General features: G+C 60.6%; 1 non-coding gene across 1 annotated transcript; it reads left to right on the top strand.

The window, feature by feature from the left end:
* The first annotated feature begins 4,883 nt into the window (after window positions 1-4,883).
* Window positions 4,884-5,037, top strand: LOC136684601 (5.8S ribosomal RNA). The gene has a single exon (XR_010799742.1). It is a non-coding gene; the product is annotated as a 5.8S ribosomal RNA (ribosomal RNA).
* The last annotated feature ends 49 nt before the right edge of the window (window positions 5,038-5,086 follow it).

Below are 5,086 nucleotides of genomic sequence, written 5' to 3'. Positions count from 1 at the left end.
CTCTGGGCGTGAGGGGGTCGAGCGTATGAGGGTTGTACCCCGTTATGGTTCCTACTATAAACGAATCCGAGCGGCGGGTCCACAGGCCACCGACCACCTGCCCACTTGCGGGGTGGGTGCGACGGGCCGCCCGCCGGCAGTTGTCCCCGTTCCTAACCTAACTCTTGCCCGTGCGCGAGTCGAAAGGGGCATACAAACCCCCGAGGCGAAGACCGGCGTTCCGCTTGGTCTAATGTGGGATCTCCCAGATTTTCCCCTCCGCGGGGACTTGGGAGCGCACCACCGGGCCCCCGCGCTGGAAACGGCCGGAGGCAAAGAGCGCATTAGAGGTGTCACGGATCGGTCTTTTTAAACGGACCGCGGCTGGAAGTTCGCAGGGGAAGAGGCGCTCGGTTTACGGTTCCCGGGCCCCGACCCCCTTCGTCTTCTTAAATCGAGAAAACTAACCGTAGGCTCCGGGGGGGCGAATCGTAAAACCTTTGCCGACCTCCTCGCACTGCGAGGGGGCCAGGATTTGCGGCTTGTCCGCGTATCGGTCCTACCAAGGACCGCGGCTGGAAGTTCGCAGGGGAAGAGGCGCTCGGTTTACGGTTCCCGGGCCCCGACCCCCTTCGTCTTCTTAAATCGAGAAAACTAACCGTAGGCTCCGGGGGGCGAATCGTAAAACCTTTGCCGACCTCCTCGCACTGCGAGGGGGCCAGGATTTTGCGGCTTGTCCGCGTATCGGTCCTACCAAGGACCGCGGCTGGAAGTTCGGTGGTGAGCCCTCGACCTTACGAGATTGGGGGCAAAACCCTTCGTCTTCTGAACATCAGACGGCTCCGGGGGGGGCGTACCGTAAAACCTATGCCGACCTCCTCGCGCTTTGAGGGGGCCAGGAAATTCTCTTCCATTCTCTTCCCTTAAACGGACGTCCTTTACGCCCGTTCGAAATGCGGCATACCCGGAGCACCAGGGGCAGGCTTCTAATCCGAAATAATACCGGCTTTTAGAACGATCCTCCCCGCCACGTGCTCCAGCCTCCATGGCTCGTGGACCCCCCGTAACAGGGGGTCCGCTTGTCCCAGAATCGTTCCGAGGGAGACTTAGCCGATCCGTCGGTCTAATTTCCACCGCAGTTTGGGTCCGTTAAAAGGTCCGAGTCGGTGGTGCCTTAGGGTCGGGATCCTATTGAGGGAAGGAACCGGCCCCTAGCCTGCACCGTCCGGGCCTTGAATCGTACATTTTCCAAGTAGTCAAACCCCCGATTGCAGACCCACCTCCGGGGGGTCTCGTTCGAAAAGCCTTTCCGCGGTGCGCGTCTCTTCCTCCTTCGGGGGGTCGAGTTCCACGCACCACCGACTCTCTCTCTTTCCCCAAGCCGGGTTTGAGTACCAGAGGGATCGGCCTGGTTGATCCTGCCAGTATCATATGCTTGTCTCAAAGATTAAGCCATGCAAGTCTAAGTACACACGGGCGTTGGTACAGTGAAACTGCGAATGGCTCATTAAATCAGTTATGGTTCCTTTGATCGCTCCACACGTTACTTGGTATAACTGTGGTAATTCCAGAGCTAATACATGCAAACGAAGCGTTGGAAGTGGGGGTGCCGTTTCGAGGTGGTCGGTGACTGGTTCACCTTCCCCCCTCGGCGCCCCCCACGGATACGTGCATTTATCAGAACCAAAAAACCCCCTCCCGACTCCGGTCGGGTCCGCTTTGGTGACTCTAGATAACCTTTGGCCGATCGCAGAGCCCTTCGGGGCGGCGACGTCTCATTCGAGTGTCTGCCCTATCAACTTTCGACGGTAGTCTACGGGACTACGTGTGGTGACCACGGGTAACGGGGAATCTGGGTTCGATTCCGGAGAGGGAGCCTGAGAAACGGCTACCACATCCAAGGAAGGCAGCAGGCGCGCAAATTACCCATTCCCGACACGGGGAGGTAGTGACGAAAAATATCGGTGCGAGGCCCCGTTTGAAGGTTTCGGGACCGAAATGAACTCAATCTACGTCCGTGGGTGAGGACCCATTGGAGGGCAAGTCTGGTGCCAGCAGCCGCGGTAATTCCAGCTCCAATAGCGTATGTTAACGTTGCTGCAGTTAAAAAGCTCGTAGTTGGATCCGGGGACGGGTCCCGGCTGCCGGGCCTCTGCCCGTCCGGACTTCGCGGTGGGAAGCTGCCCCTCTCCGGGGGGGTTGGGGACCCCCCGCGGGTCTCTGGGTGGAGGTCGCGGGACCTTGTCCCTACTCATCCGGTGTCCTCTGCTCCCTTCCTCCGCGGAGAGGCCCTTAGCTGGGTCGTCCGCCGCGGTTGAATACGTGGGGGGCGGAAGGGTCCGGTGCGTTTACTTTGAACAAAACAGAGTGCTCAAAGCAGGCCGAAGCGTGCCTTGAATGGACTGAGCTAGGAATAATGGAATAAGGCCTTCCCATGGGGGGCGAGTCGGAGCTCTTCGGCGAGGCGGCCGGGCGGGGCCGTTTTCTGGCCGCCGCACGGTTCCCCGAGCCGGGGGGGTATCCGACCGCTCTCTTGGTCCTATTTCGTGGGTTTGACGGACCAAAGGTCATGATTAAGAGGGACGGCCGGGGGCATTCGTACCGCACCGAGAGAGGTGAAATTCGTAGACCGGTGCGGGACGGACAAAAGCGAAGGCATTTGCCAAGAATGTTTTCATTAATCAAGAACGAAAGTCGGAGGATCGAAGACGATCAGGTACCGTCGTAGTTCCGACCGTAAACTATGCCGACCCGCGATCCGGCGGCGTTGGGTTAACGACTATGACCCGCCGGGCAGCGTCCGGGAAACCACGAGTCTTTGGGCTCTGGGGGGAGTACGGTTGCAAAGCTGAAACTTAAAGGAATTGACGGAAGGGCACCACCAGGAGTGGAGCTTGCGGCTTAATTTGACTCAACGCGGGGAACCTAACCCGGCCCGGACACGGTAAGGATTGACAGATTGACGGCTCTTTCTCGATTCTGTGGGTGGTGGTGCATGGCCGTTGGTAGTTCGTGGAGCGATTCGTCTGGTCAATTCCGGTAACGAACGAGATCCCATCCTTTAAGTAGTTACACGGCCCCTCTCCTGGGTCGGACTCTATCCCCGAAGGTCCCCGTTCGCGGGGGGTCCCCATCGGGGTGGGGGTGTTGGGGGTTTCGGCGGGGGTCCGGTTCTACCCCGGATCGGTTCGGGGAGGTGATGCGGTTGACGGGGGTTCAGTTCTGCGTCGAGTGGGTGGCTCCGGCCTCTCCCCTTCGCGTTCGGTTCCCTCCCCGATGCCGTCCGCACCTCGTTCCGCTCTCCGGGTGTGGGTTGTCCGTCCTTCGCCTTCGCCTTCCCTCTCCCCTCCCCGGTGCCCTCCCGCTTACCGCGGGCCTGAAGGTTGGGGTTCGCCCGGTGGGAATCAGCGGTCGGTGGCTAAACTTCTTAGAGCGATTTGTGGCACAGAAGCCACTTGAGAAATGGAGCAATAACAGGTCTGTGATGCCCTTAGAAGTCCGGGGTCGCACGTGAGCTACAATGGCTGGTTCAACATGTAAGTTACCCTACGCCGAGAGGTGCGGGCAATCCTATGAACGCCATTCCCCGCTGGGGACAGGGGATTGCAACTATTCCCCTCGAACGAGGAATTCCAAGTAGGCGCGGGTCACCAGCCCGCGTCGATTAAGTCCCTGCCCTTTGTACACACCGCCCGTCGCTACTACCGATCGGATGCCTCGGTGAGGTCCTCGGACCGTCCCCGGGGCGGCCCTCGAACGGGGGTCGCCTCCGGGCGATGGGAAGTCGATCGAACCCGGACATCTAGAGGGAGTAAAAGTCGTAACAAGGTTTTCGTAGGGGAACCTGCGGAAGGATCAATAACGGTGACCTGGCCGCGGTCGGCGCCCGCCGTCCGTGCCGGTTGTCGAGTCGGACTCGAGAGGCCGAACCTCCCCCCCGGCGGGTACCTTCAAGGTATGGACCGCAGAAGCCTCGTACCTTTCGTCGTCGGCCGACGTGAGTCTCTCCCCCCTCCGGGTGGGTGGACGTAGCGAGCCGGCTTCGGAACTCGGGGTTATGCGAGGACCGCCTTAGGTGCATAGGTACCCCGGTCCGCCCCTCCCGTTCGCGGGGGGAAGAGTGGCGCCGGAGCCGCCCGCCGGGTAGTTAAACCCAAAAAACCATTGATCGTTGAAGGCTTGATTGTGCGTGCGCGAGTCAAAGGGGCTTACTCACCCCCAGGGCGTTGGCCGGTGCTCGCCGGCCTCGGTGGGATCTCCCTGAACCCATCCCCCCGGCACAGGGGGCGGTGGTGGACGGGAGCGTACCGCCGGGCGAAACTCTTTCCCCTCACGGGGTTAGAGCGGAGCTTAAGAGCGCATGCAAAATACCCCCGATGTTGGCTTCGCAGAGACGGACCGTATAATAGTCTAAGGCCGGTGCGCGAGTTGAAGGGGCCTCACGAACCCCGGATGCGTTTATAAACACCCGAAAGGAGACGGCCGGTGCCCGCCGGTCCTGACTAGGTGGGATCTACCCAGCGCCTTCCCCTAAGCGGGGACTTGGGAGCGTACCACCGGGCCTCGCTCATACCCTCCGGGGTGGAGAGCTTGGCTTTGAGCGCACGCCTGAATGCCTTAGACCGGGACCCGTAACGCAGCGAACCAAACCCCTGGGCCTCGCCGGGAACGGCGGGTGCCTAGACCCCGGTCTCCTAAACCACGTAAGTCTCGGGCACCTACTCGGGCGATCGTCCCCCGGGCCGTAACTCCTCGGTCCGGTGGTGACGCCCAGGTTCAATGACCTTTCCCCCCCTGCACGGGGGTGGAAGGCACCCGGCTTGAAATATATTGGCAAAAATTGTCTCTTGTTCGAATGGCTTCCTTCGCCCGGCCTGTAACGGGCCGGGCACAAACCCGAATACGACTCTTAGCGGTGGATCACTCGGCTCGTGCTTCGATGAAGAACGCAGCCATCTGCGTTAACTAATGTGAATTGCAGGACACAGATCATCGAAATTTCGAACGCATATTGCGGCCGCGGGGGTCCATCCCGCGGCCACGCCTGTCTGAGGGTCGCTTTACCCATCGATCGGTCTCCGCGCCCCCGCTGAGAGAGAGAGACCGC

Source organism: Hoplias malabaricus, unplaced genomic scaffold (genome assembly GCF_029633855.1).
Source record: "Hoplias malabaricus isolate fHopMal1 unplaced genomic scaffold, fHopMal1.hap1 scaffold_29, whole genome shotgun sequence".
Lineage (NCBI taxonomy): Eukaryota > Metazoa > Chordata > Actinopteri > Characiformes > Erythrinidae > Hoplias > Hoplias malabaricus.
The sequence above is the reverse complement of the archived record's forward strand: the minus strand, read 5'-3'. Positions and strand labels throughout refer to the sequence as shown.